The sequence below is a fragment of the Dromiciops gliroides genome, chromosome 2 (assembly GCF_019393635.1).
Source record: "Dromiciops gliroides isolate mDroGli1 chromosome 2, mDroGli1.pri, whole genome shotgun sequence".
Lineage (NCBI taxonomy): Eukaryota > Metazoa > Chordata > Mammalia > Microbiotheria > Microbiotheriidae > Dromiciops > Dromiciops gliroides.
In genome coordinates, this window is record NC_057862.1 from 384394877 (window position 1) to 384416020 (window position 21144).

General features: G+C 39.6%; 1 pseudogene; it reads right to left on the reverse strand.

The window, feature by feature from the left end:
* Nucleotides 1-991: 991 nt before the first annotated feature.
* Nucleotides 992-2536, reverse strand: LOC122744680 (annotated as a pseudogene).
* Nucleotides 2537-21144: the final 18608 nt, after the last annotated feature.

Here is a 21144-nt window from a genome sequence, read left to right on the forward strand (position 1 = left end):
CCTTTATACTATCTTGCCTGGTGATACTCATCAGCTCTTATAGGTTCAGTTATCATTTCTATACATGGTAATTCCCAAAATCTATAGTACCATGGTACATAGTAGGTACTTAATAATGCTCTATCTATCTCTATCAATCTACCTACCTACCTATCTCTAGTTTTTCTCCTAATCTCTAGTTATTCATCTCTAGCTGCTCCTTGGACATCTTGGACGGATGTCCCATAGGTATCTCTATTCAGCACAGCAAAAGTACCAAAACACAACTCATTATCCATCCTCTCCCAGTCCTCCCCTTTTCTTTCTTTTTTTCATATTAAATTTTCTTAACGATCTTGAAATTCTGTGACAAATTTTTGGTCAAGTTTGTTTCCATTATAAAATACTGACTTTGGGGCACAGCTACCGTGGTGCAGCTGGATAGAGCATCGGCCCTGAAGTTAGGAGGACCTGACTTCAAATTCCGGCCTCAGACACTTAACACTTACTAGCTGTGTGACCCTAGGCAAGTCACTTAACCCCAATTGCCTCACCAAACAAAAATAGACTAAATAAACAAAAAATAAAAATTACTGACTTTAAAAACCAATAACTTAATAACTGCCACAACAACAAATGCTCCACAAAAGTATTCCTTTCCTCCTGAAATTTTTATGATTGCATTCCTAATTATTAAGCAGTCTTTTACTATTAAATGTAAATGGTCAATTGAGACAAACAGTTCTGAGGACTGTTCTTCCATCAACTGATTAAGTTGAAAATCCAGGTTCTGCTCTCTCTCATCTCTCTCTCTCTCTCTCTCTCTCTTTTGGTGGGGCAATGAGGGTTAAGTGACTTACTCAGGGCCACACAGCTAATAAATGTTAAGTGTCTGAGGCTGAATTTGAACTCAGATCCTCCTGAATCCAGGGCCAGTGCTTTATCCACTTGCTTCACCCTAGCTGACCCCTCCATCACTGATTAAGACCAGGGTGGCAAGTGTACAAAATATTCATTTAGCCTCTGGGTCTTTTTGAGCAGAGTTTGTGACTTTGCCTTCCTGTCAATTGCCTTGACACCAACAACAATGGTCTGCCTAATATCACAAAACAGCAAAACAACCCATGAGGAGGATAATCACAGAAGCTCTCCACACACATATGACTTGAACAAAGTGGATCCATATCCATGATGGCAGCATCAGCAGATTCCAGAAATTTAGGGCCATTTTTCCAGATTCTTACCAGAATGCATGATTCAATCGTCTTCTGTTCAGTAAACTTGCAAGCAACATGAGCAGTGTGACAATCCAGAAAAGGTGCCTAGGTGCCAACATAGAGTTGGTCTGGATGTGTAGGATAATGACTTGTTCAGTGAATCCAGCGTTTTCAGGGATTGGATCATTCTTGCCATCACCAGCCACCATCACACAGGAGACATCTTTTTTTTTTTTTTTGGTGAGGCAATTGGGGTTAAGTGACTTGCCTAGGGTCACATAGCTAGTAAGTGTCAAGTGTCTGGGGCCGGATTTGAATCCCAGGTACTCCTGAATCCAGGGCCTGTGCTTATACCACTGCATCACCTAGCCACCCCCACAGGAGACATCTTTTGACAGACACCGTCTTGATATTTGAATTCAACAGAGCTTCTGAGGTAGAGCTTCACTCAAAGCTTTAGGGTGCATTACAACAGGACTTTACTTCATTTGTAACATTAACTGGGGAGAGGTCACCAAATATGCCTGCTTTAAGAATACTAGTTTCCACATGGCCAACAGGTATAGTGCCAATATCACCAGTCTTGTGTATATCTTGGAGGGGTAGATGCAGGGGCTTGTCAGTTGGACAAGTTAGTGGCAAGATGCAATCCAAGCTTCAAACAGCATAGTTCCATTAGCGGTTGTCATCCTTATGAGTGACTTTCCAACTCTTGAAGTAAGGCATATTAGAGCTTGGTTCCAGCATGTTTGTCAACGCTCTAACCTGAAAGTGGTACAAAAGCTACTGTGTCAGAGTTGTAGCCAATTTCCCTAAAATGGTTACTGGACTTCTTGGAAATTTCCTCTTGTTTCTTTTGGCTATAAGGGGGCTTGATGGAATTCATTTGCTGATCCCAACAATCAGTTCTTTCACACTTAGTGTGGTGGCTAGAAGGGCATGCTTGGTGTTAGCTCATTATTTGAGATAGCAGCTTCCAATTCACCAACACCAGCAGCAATAATCAGGACAAACATAGTTAGCCTGAGATTAGCCTCTAATCATGGTCTTGATAAAATCTGTGTGTCCTGGAGCATCAAAAATGGTCACATAATATTTGCTGACCTGAAATTTCCACAGGAAGATATCAATAATGATACTACCTTCAGTCTTCAGGTTATCTAAGACATGGGTGTATTTGAAGGAGCCCTTTCCCATCTCAGCAGTCTCTTTTCCAAATTTCTCAATGGTCTCTAATCAGTTCTACCACATTTATAGATGAGGTGGCCAATTGTAGTGAACTTGCCCTCTGGCAAGTATCTGTATCCAGTGACAGCAATGTTAATGTGAGTTTCGTCCTTGCCTATTTTTGTGAAGATTTAGCAATAGTTTTCACAACACCTGTATTCTGGCAGCAACCCATTGCAAAGACCAACCTCTCTCTTTTCCAAAATTCTCTTTTTACTGTTGAGGATATCACCATCTTCCCATTCATCCAGGCTTCCAACTTCAACATCATTGTCAAGTCCTCTCTTACACACCACGCACGCGCACACACACACACACACGCAATTCATTGTCAAATCTTGTCATTTCTATTTTTTCCCATTACATTCTCATATTATGCATCTCTACTATAATAGCCTTCTAATTGATCTCCTGTTTCATGTCCTCTATATAATCCATCTCCATTCAGCTGTAATGTAATTTTTCTGAAGTATAGGTGAGGGGTTCTGGAGCAGAGCCAAGATGGCAGAGTGAAACCAGGAAAGCCTGCCTGAGCTCTCCCAAATTTCCTTCAGAAACATTAAATTAAGCCTCTCAACAGATTGTGGAGTTGTAAAATCTGCAAAAAAAAAAATGTGAGTGAAACAATCTTCCAACTTAAGATAACCTAAAAGATATTCAGGAAAGGTCTATTTCAATCTGGGTAAAAGGGGATAATAGCTCAGTGCAGAGGATGTCTAGACAAGCCAGTAAAATGCTCTTAGCTGCAGCACAGATCAGTAGCTGAGGACTGGGAGGTCCCTAGTTCATCAAGCTAGTGGCACAGCAGGCCAGCTGTGGGGCCTCCAACCCCCAATGCAAAAGGCAATCTGCCAGCTGGAGTATCTGCTACCCAACAGGCCCAACTAGGATGGACCACTCCAGTGCAGTGAGCAAGCTGCAAGCTGCTGAGGCTTCAGAGCAGAAAGCTAATGATTCAGCCCTGGGCCCCCCCACCTTGGTACAGTGCATGCTATAGTCCAGAAACAGAATTCATCATTAAAAGATACAAAGAGGCTAGAATAAGAAAACAAAAAAAAATGCTCACCATTGAAAATTACTATGGTGGGGGGCAGCTAGGTGGCACAGTGGATAAAGCATCGGCCCTAGATTCAAGAGGACCTGAGTTCAAATCCAGCCTCAGACACTTGACACTTACTAGCTGGTGACCCTCGGCAAATCACTTAACCTTCATTGCCCCATGCTAAAAAAAAAAATTACTATGGTGACAGGGAAGTTCAAAACATAAACTCGGAGGAAGGCAACATTAATAAAATGCCTACATGTGAAGCCTTAAAGGAGAAGAAGATTTCATCTCAAGATCAAAAACCCTTCTTGGAAGAACTCAAAAAGGATTGTATAAACCAAGTAAGAGAGGCAGAAGAAAAACTGGGGAAAGAAATGAGAGTTATGCAAGAGAAAGTCAATAGCTTTAGAAAAAGAAAAATAATATCTTAAAAATACAATTGGACAAATGGAAATGGGTACAAAAAAATGCCTGGGGAAAATATTCCTTAAGAATCAGAATTGGACAGATGGAAGCTAATGATTAAATGAGACAACAGGAAAAAGTAAAGTAGAAATCAAAAGAAAATAAAAGTAGAAGAAAACATAAAATAACCTCTTCAGAAAAAACAGCAGACCTGGAAAATATATCAGGAGGGACAACCTAAGAATGATAGGACTACCTGAGGACCATGATGAAAAAAAAAGAAACCTAGACAGCAATTTTCATGATATTATAAGGAGAAACTGCCCCAATGTCTTTTGTATTTTCATTTTTTTTTTAGTGAGGCAATTGGTGTAAGTGACTTGCCCAGGGTCACCACAGCTAGTAAGTGTTAAGTGTCTGAGGCTGGATTTGAACTCAGGTCCTCCTGAATCCATGGCCGGCTGCTCTATCCACTGCACACCTAGCTGCCCCTATTAAAATTATTTTTTTAATTAATTTTTTTGGTGGGGCAATGGGGGTTAAGTGACTTGCCCAAGGTCAAACAGCTAGTAAGTGTCAAGTGTCTGAGGCCGTATTTGAACTCAGGTGCTCCTGAATCCAGGGCCAGTGCTTTATCCACTGTGCCACCTAGCTACCACCCCCAATGTCTTACAACCAGAGGAAAAATTAGTCATTGACAGAATCCACTGATCACCTCCTGAAAGAGACCCCAAAAGGAAAAAACTCCAAGGAATATCATAGCCAAATTCCAGAATTTATCAATGTAAAGGAGAAAATACTACAAGCAGTCAGGAAAAGAATCAATTGAAATATCAAGGAACAACAATCAGAATTATACAGTACCTGGCAGCTCAACATTAAAGGATCAGAGGGCTTGGAATATGATATTCTGGAGGGCAAAGGAAGTAGGATTACAACAAAGATGTACTACCCAGCAAAATTAAGTATTATCTTTCAGGGGAAATGATGGGCATTCAATGATAATAGGGGACCTTAAATTTTCCTAATGAATAAGCCCAGAAGTGAACAGAAAATTTAAATCTATAATACAAGACTCAATAGACTCATGAAAGGCAAAAAGGGGGGGAGAAACACAAATAACTTAACTCATAAGGTTAAAATGTTTGCATCCCTACAAGGAAGAAGATACTTGTAACTCTTGAGATTTGTATCTTTATTAAGGCAGATAGGAGAAGTACACACAGACAGAAGTTTGTGAGTATAAATTGATTCTGATGTGATGATATTAAAAAACAAACAAACCTTAAGGGGCAACAAAAATGATTATACTGGGAGAAAAGGAAAGGGGAAGGCAGAATGGGGTATAAATCACATCACATGAAGAGGCACAAAAGACCTATTTACAATAAAGGGAAAGGAGGGGGTGAGCATTGTTTAGACCTTACTTTCATCTGATTTACTTCAAAGTGGGAAGTTACAAACACACTCAATTGGCCAATTAGAATTTTTAGGGGCAGCTAGGTGGCACAGTGGATAAAGCACTGGCACCTGGATTCAGGAGTACCTGAGTTCAAATCTAGCCTCAGGACACTTGACACTTACTAGCTGTGTGACCTTGGGCAAGTCACTTAACCTTCATTGCCCAACCACAAAAAAAAATTAATTTTATCTTACCCTATAGGCAAGTAAAAGGGGAAAAGGGAAAGAAAAAGGTGGGGTGCTGATAGAAGGAGGGTTAAAACTAGGAGGGAAAGGGCAAAGGGCAAAAAGGAGATAGGGCTGATAGAAGGGAGGGTAGAAACAAAGCACTAGTGAGAAAGGACAGGGGGAAAGGAAAGAGAAAAGGTACAAACAAGGGCAAAAAATAGGAAATACACAATAGCTGTGAATGTGAATGGGATGAACTCTCCCATAAAATTGAAAAAGATAGCAGAGTGGATTAAAATCAGTATCCGAAATATGTTGTTTACAAGAAACACATTTGAAGTAGATATACAGAGAGTAAAAGTAAAAAAAAGGCTGGAGCAGAATGTATTGCACTTCAGCAGAAGTGAAAAAAGCAGGGGTAGCAATCCTTATCTCATACAAAGCAAAAGCAAAAATTGACCTAATTAAAAGACATAAAGAAGGTACCATCTTGCTAAAAGGGACCGTAGACAAGGAAGTTCATATCAATACTAAATATGTATGCATCAAGTGGTACACTCCAAATTCTTAGAGAAGTTAAGTGAGTTACAGGGAGAAATAGATAGCAAACTAATTAACAGAGGACCCCAACTTCCTCCCCTCAGAACTAGATAAATCTTACCACAAACTAAATAAGAAAGAAGTTAAGGAGATGAATAGAATTTTAGAAAAATTAAACATGATAGACCTCTGGAGAAAACCGAATGGGGATAGAAAAAAACATACCTTTTCCTCAGCAGTACATGGCATATACACAAAAATTGACCATGTATTAGGGCATAAAAACCTCTCAGTCAAATGCAGAAAGGCAGAAATAATAAATGCATCCTTTTCCCAGATCATAATGCAATAAATAATTATGTATAATAAAGGGCCATGGAAAGGTAGACCAAAAATTATTGGAACGAAATAATCTCATTCTGAAGAATGAGTGGGTCTAACAACAAATCATAGAACACAATTGATAACTTCATCCAAGAAAATGACAAGAATGAGACAATCTACCAGAACTTAAGGGATGCAGCCAAAGTCATTCTTAGAGGAAATTTTATATTGTTTAAATACCTACATGAATAAAATAGAGAAAGAGGAGATCAATGAATTGGGCATGCAACTAAAAAAAGCTAGAAAAAGAACAAATTAAAAATCCCCAATTAAATAACAAATTAGAAATTCTAAAAATTAAAGGAGAGATTAACAAATTGAAAGTCAGAAAACTATAGAATTAATAAGTAAAACTAAGTGCTGGTTCTATGGAAAAAACCAGTAAAATAGATAAAACTGGGTAATTTGAATTTTATAAAAAGAAAGAAGAAAATCAAATTATCAGCATAAAAATGAAAAAGGTGAACTCACCAGCAATGAAGAGGAAATTAAAGCAATAATTAGGAGGTATTATTGACCAACTATATGCCAATAAATTTTACAATCTAAATGAAATGAATGGGGCAGCTGGGTGGCACAGTGGATAAAACACCAGCCTTAGATTCAGGAGGACCAGAGTTCAAATCCGACCTCAGACACTTGACACTTGCTAGCTGTGTGACCTGGGCAAGTCACTTAACCCCCACTACCCTGCAACAAAAAAATTTTTTAATGAATGAATATCTACAAAAATACAAACTGCCCAGATTAACAGAAGAGGAAATAAAATCCTTAATAAATCCATTTTAGAAAAAGAATTGAACAAGCATCAATGAACTCCCTAAGAAAAAAGCTCCAGGACTAGATGGGTTTACAAGTGAATTCTACCAAACATTTAAAGAGCAATTAATTCCAATACTATACAGATATTTGGGAAAATAGGTGAAGAAGGAATCCTACCAAATTCACTTTATGAAGTGTAGGTCGATTATATCATCCCTCTGGATCCCCAGGATCAGATATAAAGTCCTCTGTTTGGCATTTCTAGTTCTTTATATCCTGCCGCCTTCTCTCTCTCTCTCTCTCTCTCTCTCTCTCTCTGCAGGGCAATGAGGGTTAAGTGACTTGCCCAGGGTCACACAGCTAGTAAGTGTCAAGTGACTGAGGTTCGATTTGAACTCAGGTCCTCTTGAATCCAGGGCAGGTGTTTTATCCATTGCACACACCTAGCTGCTCCACTCCCCTTCTTCTCTTTCATCTTTCTTACCTGTTACCTCTTTCCACACGCTCTGCAATGACTACTTTCAGTTCCTTGAACAAGCCAATCCATCTCTTTGCTATGGAAATACAGTGGGACCCCAAAAAGCCTAAACATCCCAACCTCACCAAGGAATCCTTAAACTCTCCTGGGGGAGGGGCAGCTCTGTCTCCCACCTCAGGAATGGGTGTTGCTGAGCAAGACCTGGTACACTGATATGCAAGAAATGGATGGGTGCTGCATATCTTACTGATGCCCCATTATTCCAAAAATCCCCCTACCTGTGGTTGCTTTTCCTCCCAGTTCTTTGTAATGCCCTTCCCTCCCTTTTGTTTTGTAAAGATTACAAAGACCAGTCTTCTCTTACTCCAGTGGGACAATTCACCATGATGATCTGTTTCCTCAGCCATATATTCCTCTCCTAATAAATCTCTTTTTAATTTACAAGATTCGTAACCTCAAATTCTTTGGGGAAGTTAGCCTCCCAATTTAGGTCGCAAGTTCCCCCCAAACATCTTGACTCTGATATGGGGGAAAGCATGTGGGTCCTTAGGATTCCTCTGTAAAGAATTACACTCTCCGCAAGTCCTATTTAGCAGTAAAGAAACAGATTTATAGGGGGTACAAGAGAAACTGGCCAGGAGGAAGGTTTAAAAACACTTTCCTCCCCCAACTAGTCTGGGGAGTGTCTTTTTATAGGGCTAAGATGGCGTGGGTAAATGTCCCTTATTGGGTGATGGGTGTGGAATTAGTCTGGCGGTGGGTTTGGGGTAGTATTGTAATGGTGGGAAATGGGGTACGGGTTTGGGGTAGGGGTTCGGGGTTCTTAAGAATTCCTCTTTAAAGAATTACACCCTCTTAAGTAGTTAAAATAAGGTGATAGTTTATTTAGGAGCAAGGGAAGGAAGGGTGGGGGGAGGGAAACCATGAAAGAAATCCTTGGACTTTTCATGGGGAGATTTGGCATAAACATATGGCTCAGAGGTACCCAATCTCCTCGAACCGGAGACTGGAAGGTACTTTTATAGAGGACTGATGGGGGTGGACCATCTGCCCGTGAAAAGTTCCTTTAGTGACGAAGGACCATCCCCCACTGGTAGTGACCAGAGGAATTGGGTGAGGGGTGGCTACGGATCCTCTTCAGAACACAAGGCCGCAAGCCACACCCAAATTTATCTTCCCAAGGTAAGGGAGACCAGAATGAAGGGTAGGAATCCCAAAATAGCTCAGTCCAGTTTGGTTCAGTTTATCTCTCTAGGCGTTATCTGTCCTCTGGTTTAGGTTCTCAAGGAGAAGATTCCTTGATGTGTCCCAGAGAACTTCTGGGGTGCTCTGCACCCCATGCCCCATGACATCTCAAGGGAAAACTCCTGGGGTTTCAAGGAAAAAGTTCCTTGACCTCCCCAGACAACTTCTGGGGTAACAGGGCCCATAATACTTCCATAACAAACTCCATGCCTTTACATGGCTACTTCTCATGACTAGAATATGCTGCCTCCTCACTTCGGCCAAGTTTCCCTTGCCTTACTTCAAGACTCAACTCAAAGGCCCACTTTTATGGGAGGCCTTTCCCAGTTCCCCCATCTGTCATTTCTGTTCCTTTTCAGATACCTTCCATCTATTGTGTATTTCCCTTGTATATACTTTGCTGTCTTCATGTCATCTCCTCCATTAAAATGTATATTCCTTGAGAATAGAAACTATTTTTTCTTTTTTTTCTTTTGGTATCCACAATATCTGTACAGTGTCAGGTAAATAGTAAGGGCTTTTAAGCACTACATTGACCGCCTAACTGGACTGATTGACTAACAATCAGAGCTGTCCAATAATGGGATCAGCTGTATCAGAAAGGCTGCCTAAGAAGGAGCTCCCAGTTAGTGAAAATCTTTAAGCAGAGGCTGAATGCCAACCTGACAAGGTTGTTGTGGGGAGAGTTCTTACATATACTTGGACAAGGTTATCTTTCATGGTAGAGAGCGGGAGGTACAACAAACTCCTCAGCTTCACACTGTGTAGAAGGCTGGTCCAGCTGTTCATGATTAAATCACTGTTTTGCCATGAGTTCAATTGTTTCATAGACTTGGATGTTTTATAACTTGTAAGAAAAAAACTGAGCTTCAGTGAAGCCCAGAGCTTGACATAGCTCAGTATATCCAATTAGAATGAAATAGTAATGGTTTGGTAATAAAAATATATATTGGAATGAATATAAAATCACAGATTATTAGCATTGGAAGGAAATCTTAAGACTATAGAGTAATAGATAATAGAATGTTGAAGTTGAAAAGGAACTTAGAACATAGAATGTTAGAGCAAAGGGGAGTTTAGATATCAGAAACCTAGTAGGCTGCATTAAGTCCACAACCCTCACTAGTATTGCCTGAACCAGATTAAATTATAATTCAAAAATATTAACAAAAAGAAATGAAAAAAAAAGGGTTTTCTAAGTTAATAAGCAGCCCTCAGGGATCCTTATGTGTGGTTTAGTGGCCCCCACTTCTATCTGAACTTGCCACAGCCCCTCATTTTATTGACCAAGAAAGTGAGGATTAGAAACCCAGACATTGACTCCAAGTTCACTGCTCTTTTCACCAGACCAGGCTGCCTCCTGTCCTCCTTCCTTCTGCCTTTCCAACTCTGCCCCATGTTTCTGTGGGCTATTGAAGTTGGTTCTTCTTCTGCCAAACCTAAAAGTATTTTGTAAACTTTAGACCACATTATAATGGCAAGTTGTAATAATACTGGGTGAAGCCCTAGTTAAAAAAAAATGCCAGAATGTCATTTCCTATGATATCTGGATCCGAAGGAACACCTCTTATTAAAAGAAATTTCTGAATGGCATTTCCCAGGAGGCTGTATGTCTATCTATAGGACAGTGGTATGCTCAGCAAAGAACTCTCATTGATGGTGAGTCTTCTGGGTGTCCAGAGTATAAAAACACAGACTGGTGAAAAAAAAAATGGTTTTGCAAAGATGAAGAAGCAAGTCATGATTGTGCTCAGAAACATGGATACAAAAGTACATGAATAATATTGTCTATGGCATACCAAATCCAGCCCCAAATTCTAGGCATAATCCAGATGGCCCCTAGAGCCAAGCAAGGAATTACAGGATCCTGGTTCAAGAGCAGGAAGGTCCCTTAGAGCTGAGATAATCCACCCTCTTCTCCACCCCCCCCCCATTTCATCCCCCCCAATGAAAAAAGTGAGGCTTAGAGAGTTTAAGTGATCTACTCAAGGTCACAAAGTCAGATTCAAATTCAAGTCCTGGATTCCAAATTTACCTCTTTCCACTGAGCCTTTTCTCACAGATTTCTAGTCTGTCCCCAAAGAAAGAAGCTTTAGAGATCTCCAGCCTGCCTGCCCACAAAAGGCTTCTGAAGACCTCTGGGAGGTAGGAGGTAGTCAATTACAATCTTTTTATATTTAGTCCCTGGGTTTGTAAATTGCAGAGATTTCTAGGTCCCTTTCTCAAATATGCTGAAGGATTTGTGATAATTAGGGGTAATTAATTATAATTCCCCTTGAGTTTATAGAGGGTTGCTTCCATTCTATGTGAAAGATTAAAATTACTCTATTCATCAATTATTTTTTCCATTTTAGTTACATTCCTATTATGGTTTGATTAACTATTATGTTTCTGGTCTTGGGGCAGCTAGGTGGCACAGTAGAGAGAGTGCTAGGCCTGGAGTTAGGAAGATTTATTTTATTGAGTTAAAATCTGGCCTGAGACACTTCTTAGCTGTGTGATTCTAGGCAAGTCACTTAACCCTCAGCCCAGTTTCCTCATCTATAAAAAGAGCTAAAGAAGGAAATGGCCAATCATTCCAGTATCTTTTCCAAGGAAAAGGCCCTCCAATGGGGTCACAAAGATTCAGACACATGTGAAATGACCTCGAACAATATTTCTGGTTTTCTGGTAGGTGAATAGGGAGTATTGTACTGGTTGCTTAGGCCAAGATCTGTATAACCAAATTGATTAAATCTGCACAGGGTTCCAGAGCCAAAGTATGAAGGTGACCTAGCAATATACCAATGGCAATGATAATGATGTGGATGTTAATGATGGTATGATGACATTAAGGAGGCCAAGATTGAGAAGCTATTCTGGGCTTGTTTTGTCTGGGAAGGAGAGGCCATTTAAAACTGTTTAAAAACTTTAGAAAACCCAAGGCATTGCATGCAAATTTATTATTATCGCCCTTAGTAGATAGCATCAGCTTCTCATAGGTCTTTTTTTTTCACATTTTTTTTTTGCTGTGGCAGCCTAGATGGGAGGGCAGGGTAGGGCTGAGCTGAGCTAAGGCTGGGGTGGAGTTGTCCAGGTAGCAAAAATAACTCACACAGAAATAGATTAAGCTCTCAGGGACTGAGCTGGCAGTGTAACAGGAATTGATTTGGGTGGACTAGAGTTCTCTTCAGGAGAGAACCAATCTGAATAACAAAGTCTATTGAAGGGTTTTGTTTCCATGGAGCCTTAAAATGGTTTATGTTTTTTGATTCAGTGAAACGACTTTGGCTGCCTGTAGGAACTCACCAACTTTGAGATTGATTTAGGAGCCCCTCCGCAGTTTAAGCAAACTAGAAAATGCTCAGGGCTCCTAGTTCAGTTGGCTCTAGTACTACATGTGTAAGTACAAAACTTCCATTCCAGCTGTACTAACCTATTGTATAATCCTCTGCAAGCTCCTTCTCAGGTTTGTTTCCTCTGATGAATTAATAGGTCGGGGAAGGAGCAGTGGTTTAGGTGACCTCTAAGTTTCTGAGTTCTATGGGGTAAAATTCTGGGTTCTTAGGTTCCATACTAACTCAACCTTCACCATTCCACGACTGTATAATTCCCATTGTCTATAGAGTCTGGATGTAGTAAAGTAAGAGGCAATCATGGGAAAGCAAAAGAATAGGGGCTCTGAGTTTGAGAACCTGGGTTTAATTCTTGGATCTACCAACATACTTCCTGCATCCTTGGGTGTCATGTCACCACTAACTAGATAGAAGTCACAATTTCCTCATGTATAAAATGAGGGGGTTGGATCAGATGATATCCAGGGTCCCTTCAATTGATTCTATGATTCTGTGTATAAGGACACATATGTATGTGATCATGATTCTATATATGAGACATGTGATCCAATGATTCTATTGATAGGGCACATATATACATGTGATCCAATGACACACATATATGCACGTGACACATGTACCTGTGATTCTAGGAATGTGACACTTCTATTTTGGGGGATCCCAGAGACTAGAGGCTGGATGGAGGACACGATCAACACCCTCGCAAATATTTTCATTGTGTGAACCTAAGCAAATCACTTCTCTCTAAGCCTTTTTCCTCATTTTTGAAAGTTGAGTGGAGTTTGACTAGTTTCCTTCAGAGGTGCATTCAGTGACAATACATTCTATGTTCTAAAGTACCTTCTAGCTCTAATATCCTAGAATTCCATGAGGGCATGACAACTTATCCTGAGCTCTCCTTTTAGAGGTCTTTTCTTAGGCAGTACTTGAGAGGGGGGTAGTGATCTCCTTTAGCACTGAATGCCCAACTGTGCTCAGAGATACTTTTCTTCTGCCTTCTTTCCCCCTCCTGATTCCTTTCTCCCCTTCCTGTATTTTCCCTTCCCCTTTTCGTATCTTCCCCCCTTTTCTCCTTTTCTGCAATCTTCCTTTTCCTCTCTTCTCTCCTCCTTTCCCTTCTTTGCCCACAAGAGGGAGTATTAGAGCTTTGTAAGAAGAGACTGAACTATGAAGGACTGAAGCAGCCCCAGGGCCTTGTAATCATTCACAAGCATCCAAGCCTGAAGACCCATGGGAAAAGGCCAAGAGAGCATACACAAGTCCTAAGGGCCAAGCTTAAACCAAAACAGTCATGTCACATCAGTGTAGAATGGGGGGAAAATTCCTCTACCCCCAGCATTCATCCAAGAGATCAGAAATCCTTAGTCCTATCATGTCTCTGAAACTGGGTCTACGTGTGCCTTGTCCAAATCACTTTCCCTCTTTTGGCCTAAGTTTCTTCATCTGTGCCTCAGTTTAATCATCTGCAAAATGAGAATTATTTACTATGTAACTACATCTCCCTCAATCTGATTCATCGACCTTTTCCCTCCCTTGCATTGATTGCTTGTGGGAAGAGTGGAATACAGGAAATATGCACATAAGTAAAGGCAGTTAGGTAGCACAGTAGATAGAGGGCCTGGCCTGATGTCAGGAAGATTCATCTTCATGAGTTCAAATCTGGCCTCAGACACTTACTAGCTGGGTGATCCTGGGCAAGTCACTTAACCTTGTATGCCTCAATTTTCTCATCTGTAAAATGCACTGGAGAAGGGAAATGGAAAACCACTTCCAGTATTTTTGCCAAGAAACCCCAAATGGTGTCACAAAGAATCAGGCATGACTGAAAATGACTGAACAACAAAAAAGCAGATAAGTATAAGTGGCATTATTCAGCAGAAGGAGAGAGGTGCCAGGGACTAGAGTGTTTGAGGTTAGAGAGAGGGAGGGTGAAGAGACAAGATAGCAATCAGAAAAGAAATAGTTTCTTTCTGTGTCTACTTTGTTTCTGCCTATACACCTCTGAGTCCACATCAGATAAGCTATCCTTGGTGAGAAACAAAGTGTCCTTGCCCCCAAATTACCTGGCATTAAGACATAAGGAATTTCCACTGTATCGTGAGTCCATCTTTTGTTCTCTAAGTGGTTCCTCTTTCCAAATTTGAGTCTTCCAAAGCTTGGCCCTATTGGATGTGAGTCAAACATTCATTGCAAACTTTATTGGATTATCCACACTTTTTTGCTCAATTACAGGAATGGCTGGGGGCAGGTGAAATGGGAACGTTAACAGACTAAACTGTGCACTTTCTAGAACTCTTATATTGGGAGTAGTAAACAGTCTGTACTATCTAGCAATGTGAGAGAAGCACTGAGCTGGCAACTCATTGTTCTATTGCCTATATTGATTCTATGAAAAGAGTAGGACCTTACATGCAATAGCTAAGCACATTCCCTTTAGGAACAGCAATTTTCTTATGACAAGATCACATGACTAAGGATCAGTGAAATTTAGTGAGCTGTTGAGGGAAGTGGCAGGGTTCAGCAGAGAGGTCTTTCTAAACTTGCAAGGCTTGAGTACGGATCTGGTGACAGGCTGTATGTCTTTTTTCCAAATGTCACAGGGAATTGTGGAAAAAAGAATGGCAGCTTTTCAGAAACCAGTTCCATGGTCATAGACAATTAGTGTGGGTAAATAGGAAGGAAATAAAATATTTATAACACCTACTATATGCCGACACTGTACTAAGCATTTTATTTGTTTGTTTGGGTTTTTTTTGCAGGACAATGAGGGTGAAGTGACTTGCCCAGGGTCACATAGCTAATAAGCGTTCAAGTGTCTGAGGCCAGATTTGAACTCAGTCCCTCCTGAATCCAGAGCTGGTGTTTTATTCACTGTGCCACCTAGCTGCCCCCTTTCACTCCCATCTTAAGATAAGCCAATGGAACTGGCACTGAGGATGAGATCAGACAGGCCCCTAGGGGTTAACTGGTCATACGTGTAGTTGCTGAACCAGATCAGTGACCCAAGTTTCCTGAGGCCTCCATAGTGGTAGATGCCACCGCTACAGCTTGTAATGTATTCAATTCTCACTTCTGCTTCTCAAACTCTTTCTTTTCCTTTGTCAAATCACTAAGTCTTGGAGGAATGAAGCCCATGACTTATAATGTGGCTCCAACTAAAGGAGACACATTATTCAGAAGGAGCAGAATAGATTTTTTGTGTGTGTGATTTGTTTTTTAAAATTTTTTAAATATATATATATATATATATATTTTTTTTTTTAGTGAGGCAATTGGGGTTAAGTGACTTGCCCAGGGTCACACAGCTAGTAAGTGTTAAATGTCTGAAGCCGGTTTTGAACTCAGGTACTCCTGACTCCAGGGCCTGTGCTCTATCCACTGCGCCACCTAGCTGCTCCACCGATAGATTCTTTTTTAAAGGAGAGGAGAGAGAACAGAATAATATTGCATATTAAGAAGATGCATATGTAATAGGTCTGTGAAGATCAACTAAGGGAGAAAAAGGAGTGATCCACTCTGATGATGATGCTACATAACTAGATAGGAGAAGGAAATGGGTGGAAGAATTCAGGAAACAAGTCACAAGGCTGGCAGAGAAGCCTGACGGAAGCAGTGACTGGGCAATTCAAATATTCAGACATTGGCTAAAGTTCTTTCTTTGCCCAAATCAGAGCAGCTGATCGAGTTCTTGAATTGCCTTAATGACTTTCTTTTTGCCTTTTTTAATATCCCCAGTGCTTAGCACAGTACCTGGCATATAGTAGGTGCTTAAGAAATGTTCATTGACTGCCATTTGGACACTATTCTGACCAACAAGGAGGAAACTTGTTGCTAAAGTAGAAATAATGGGAACTTTTAGGGGGAAGTAGCCACTCCATCTTAGAGTTCAGCATAGAGGAGAACAAAGCATGGCATATTTTACCCTGGAGCCTAGATTTTAAGAGATAAGATTTCACAGGGTTCAGAAAAATGATAGTTAGATTTCATGATCTAAAATTCTACAAAAGAAGTCAATGATACAATAGCAATTCTTTTGTTTTGTTTTTGCAGGTAATGAGGGTTAAGTGACTTGCCCAGAGTCACACAGCTAGTATCAAGTGTCTGAGGCTGGATTTGAACTCAGGTCTTCCTGAATCCAGGGTCAGTGCTTTATCCACTGTGCCACCTAGCTGTCCCCAATAGCAACTCTTAAAAGTGAAATTCTACATCCACAAAAGGAAATTATTCTGACAAAAAGGAAAAAGAGAAGTTGTTTAAAGAGGCTGATGTGGATGCACAAGAAACTCATTCATCAACTATGATTTTTTAAAAGACATACACAGGGGGCAGCTAGGTGGTGCAGTGGATAGAGCACTGGCCCTGGAGTCAGGAGGACCTGAGTTCAAATCTGGCCTCAGACACTTAACACTTACTAGCTGTGTGACCCTGGGCAAGTCACTTAACCCCAATTGCCTCACTTAAAAAAAAAAACCAACCACCAAAAAAAGACATACACAGAAGATGAACACAAGGGCAGATAATGGCATGAACACAAAAAGCACAGAATAGTCATATAAATCTAGAGTCAGAAATTGTGAAACTCAGCGTGAGGTAATGCTAGTGATGAATGTCACTACCAGCAACATGGGATTAAAAAAAGAATAAAGGAAGGAAGGAAAGAAAAAGATAAAGATGGGAAAGGAAGGAAGAAAGGAAGGAAGAAAGAAAGAAAGGAAGGAAGAAAGAAAGAAAGGAGAAAAATATATTGGGAAAAGGGGAGATTCAAAAGCAGAACTGGCCTGCTGATCAGGGTACTTTAGACAATGAATCTCAGAGTTGGAAGGGTCCTCAGAGGCTGCCTAGTCTAACCTATATCCAGGAGTGTGTTAGAGCCAGCTCCAAGGGACATGACAGATTCTATTTCTAAATTTTCAAGATGCACATTTACACCTAGGGCTTGATTTGTTGTTTTGTGATTCTCTAGACTTAACGTGATAGAGAAAATATTAATAATATGTATTAAATTTATTTATTTATTTATTTTTGCAGGGCAATGGAGGTTAAGTGACTTGCCCATGGTCACACAGCTAGTAAGTGTCAAGTGTCTGAGGCCAGATTTTGAACTCAGGTACTCCAGAATCCAGGGCCGGTGCTTTATGCACTGCACCACCTAGCCGCCCCTGTATTAAATTTAAAAGTGATTCCTGAGGACATTTCTTACCCCACCCCAGCCAATTGTTAAATATTTATTAGCACATCATTGCCCATACCTAAATGTGGATTTCCTTTAAAACATGCTCAACAAGTTCTTACCTAAACTTTGTTTTTTGTTTTTTAAGTGAGGCAATTGGGGTTAAGTGACTTGCCCAGGGTCACACAGCTAGTAAGTGTTAAGTGTCTGAAGCCGAATTTGAACTCAGGTCCTCCTGACTCCAGGGCCGGTGCTCTATCCACTGTGCCACCTAGCTGCCCCTTACCTAAACTTTGACTGAAGAATGCTAGTGAAGAAGAACACACTACTTCCCAAAGCACCCTGTTCCATTTTGGGATAGTTTTAATTCGCTCTTCTGGTAACACTTCCTCTCGACAAACTTTCCAGCTTATCCATGTCCTTCCAAAAAATGGTGCCCCAAACTAAATGCCATATTTCAGGGTTGCTCTGACCAGGACATGGTACAGTGGGACCTTTTTCTTTCTAGTCCTGGATATGTTGTCTCTTTAGTGCAACCCCAGATTGCAATTGTTTCTCTGGATGCCACCACCACACTGCTAATATTGAGCTTGTGGTCCTTTAAAATCCCACATTCTTTTCAAACAATTACCATCCAGCCACGGCTCCTTATTCTGCACCTTTGAAATTGATTTTTTAAAAATAAAATTTTAAATTACATTTTATTTTTTAAATCAACAAAGTCTGCTTTCTCTCCGTCCTCCCTCTTACCTCCTTTGCAGCTGAGAAAAAAGAAAAACAAAACCCCTGTTACAGAAATGTATAGTCAAACAAAATGAATTCCTGAGTTGACCATGTCTTACTAAAAAGTCTCAGTCTGCACTGTCTTTCACTTTTCTATCAGCAGGTGAGTAGCATGTTTCATCACAAGTCCTTTGGAATCAGATTTGGTCATTATTTCATTGATCAGAGTTTCTTAGTCTTTTGTAGCTCTTTGTCTTTAACAACAACATAGGGATTTATTTTGTTTGACTATATATATTGTCAGGGGTTTTGTTTTTCTTTCTTTCTCAGTGGGGGGAAGAGGGAAGTGATTATACATACAAGGTCATGTAAAACATATTTCCATATTAGCCATGTTGCAACCCCCCACAAATTAAAGTCATAAAAATAAAGTTCGAAAAAAATGTGCCTTAATCAATTAATTAATTCAGGGTTCACCAGTTCTCTTTCTTGAGATAGAGAGCATTTTTTATCATGAGTCCTTTAGAATTGTTTTGAATCATTGTTTTGAGCAGGGTAACTAAGTCTTTCACAGTTGATCATCATTACAATATTGCTATTACAGTGTACAATGTTTTACTGGTTCTGCTCACTTCACTTAGCATGAGTTCATATAAATCTTGTGATAAAATAATGGGATTTGGCAGACGCCCAGGGGCCCACCTGAACATTGATTTGGAATTGATTAAATTGGGTGAGACTGAGAAACTGACTGAGAACCTACTTAAGAATGATTAAATTGAGACCACACTTGTGGCAGACCCTGAATAGGGTGTTGTTCTCAGAGGCTGTGAACTGCGACATCAAAATAAGACCACTTGTAATCAATCAGCTTGAAGGACCTTCCCTTTTGGGAAGGGAGACAGGAAGTAGGAAGCAGTGGCTGGCTTGATGAATCTCCCTTTTCGTTCAGGAACTGGTGTGGTGGTGGCAGGGGCAGAACAGAGTAGAAAGATCTACTCCACATGTTCTCTGTAGAAGTGTGGATAGCTAAATAAAGGTGGCTTTCTCAACTTCTCTCTCTTCACTAACTTCTAATACACTTTAATAAATCCTTAAAAGCCTAAACTCTTTCTGAATTTATCAGTAATCTTAGCCAGTTTCCCCCAAAAAACTGGGGGGGGGCAGGTTAGGACCCATATTTAGATTGTAAACATCACAATCTTTACAGGGTTTTCTGAAACCAGCCCACTTGTCATTTCTTATAATACAATAGTATTCCATCACAATCATATACCACAACTTGTTCCCCAATTGATGGGCATTCCTTCAATTTCCAATTGCTCAGTTTCCAATGCTTTGCCAGATCAAAAAGAGCTGCTTGAATATTTTTGTATAAATAAGTTCTTTTCCCTTTTCTTTCATTGTTCTAGGATATATATATATATATATATATATATATATATATATATATATATATCATAGTGGCATTGCAGGGTCATAGAGTATGCAAAGTTTTATACTCCTTTGGGTATGGTTCCATATTGTTCTCCAGCATGGTTGGACTAATTCACAACTCCACCAACAATGCATTTGTGTCCCAATTTTTCCACATCACCTCCAGCATTTTTCATTTTCCTTTTCTGTAATGTTAGCTAATCTGATAGGTGTGAGGTAATATTTCAGAGTTGTTTTAATTTTCATTTCTCTAATCAGTAGCAATTTAGATAATTTTTTTTAACATGTGTATTGGTAGCTTTGGTTTCTTCTGAAAACTGCATGTTAATATCCTTTAAGCATTTATCAATTGGGAGATGACTTTTTAAAAATAAATTATAAATTCCCTATATATTTGATAAATAATACCTTTATCAGAAAAACATTGCATTTCCCCCACTTTCCTGTTTTCCTTCTAATTTTGGTGGCATTAGCTTTATTTATGCAAAAGCCTTTTAATTTCATGTAATCAAAATGATCTATTTTACTTCCTGTAATCTCTTCTATTCCTTGTTTGGTCAAATACTCTTTACTTATCCATAGATCTGATAGGCACATTTTCTTATGCTCCCCTGCTTTACTTATGATGCAACCATTTATGTATAAATCATTAATCCATTCTTTCCTTATCTTCAAATACAGTATGAAATGTTGATCTATGCGCAGTTTCTGCCAAATTGCTTTCCAGTTTTCCCAGGAACTTTTTGTGTAATGTTGAGTTCTTCGGCTTTATAAAACATTAGATTACTATGGTTATTTTCTACTGTGTATTGTGTACCTAATCTATTCCACTGATACACCACTATTTTCTTAGACAGTACCAGATAGTTTTCATGAAGTCTTTATCAGAAACACTGATGGTAAAATTGTTTCCCAGTTTTCTTTCTAATCCTGTTTGCGTAAAACCTTTTTAATTTTATGTAGTCAAAATGATCCATTTTTCATTTCAAAATGTTGTCTATCTCATCTTTGGTCATAAATTCTTCCCCTCTCCATAGATCTAACAAATAAACTATTCCTTCCTTTTCTAATTTGCCTATGGTATCACCCTTTATGTCTAGATCATGTACCCATTTTGACTTTACTTTGGTGTATGGTGTAAGATGTTGGTCTATGCCTAGTTTCTGCCATACTATTTGCTATAACTCAAATTTCTTTTTTTTAATTAAAAAAAATTTTAAATAAGAGTTTTGGGCAGCTAGGTGGCACAGTGGATAGAGTACTGGCCCTGGATTCAGGAGGACCTGAGTTCAAATCCAGCCTCGGACACTTAACACTTATTAGCTCTGTGACTGTGGGCAAGTCACTTAACCCCAATTACCTCACCCAAAATAAATAAATAAATAAATAAATAAAAATAAAAGTTTTTTTAAAAATTATTTTCCAGTTACATATAAGGATAGTTTTCAACATTCATTTTCATAAGATGTTTAGTTCCAAATTTTTCTCCCACCCTCCCATCCCTCCCTCTTCCCCAAGACAGAAAGCAATCTGATATAGGTTATATATGTATAATCACATTAAACATA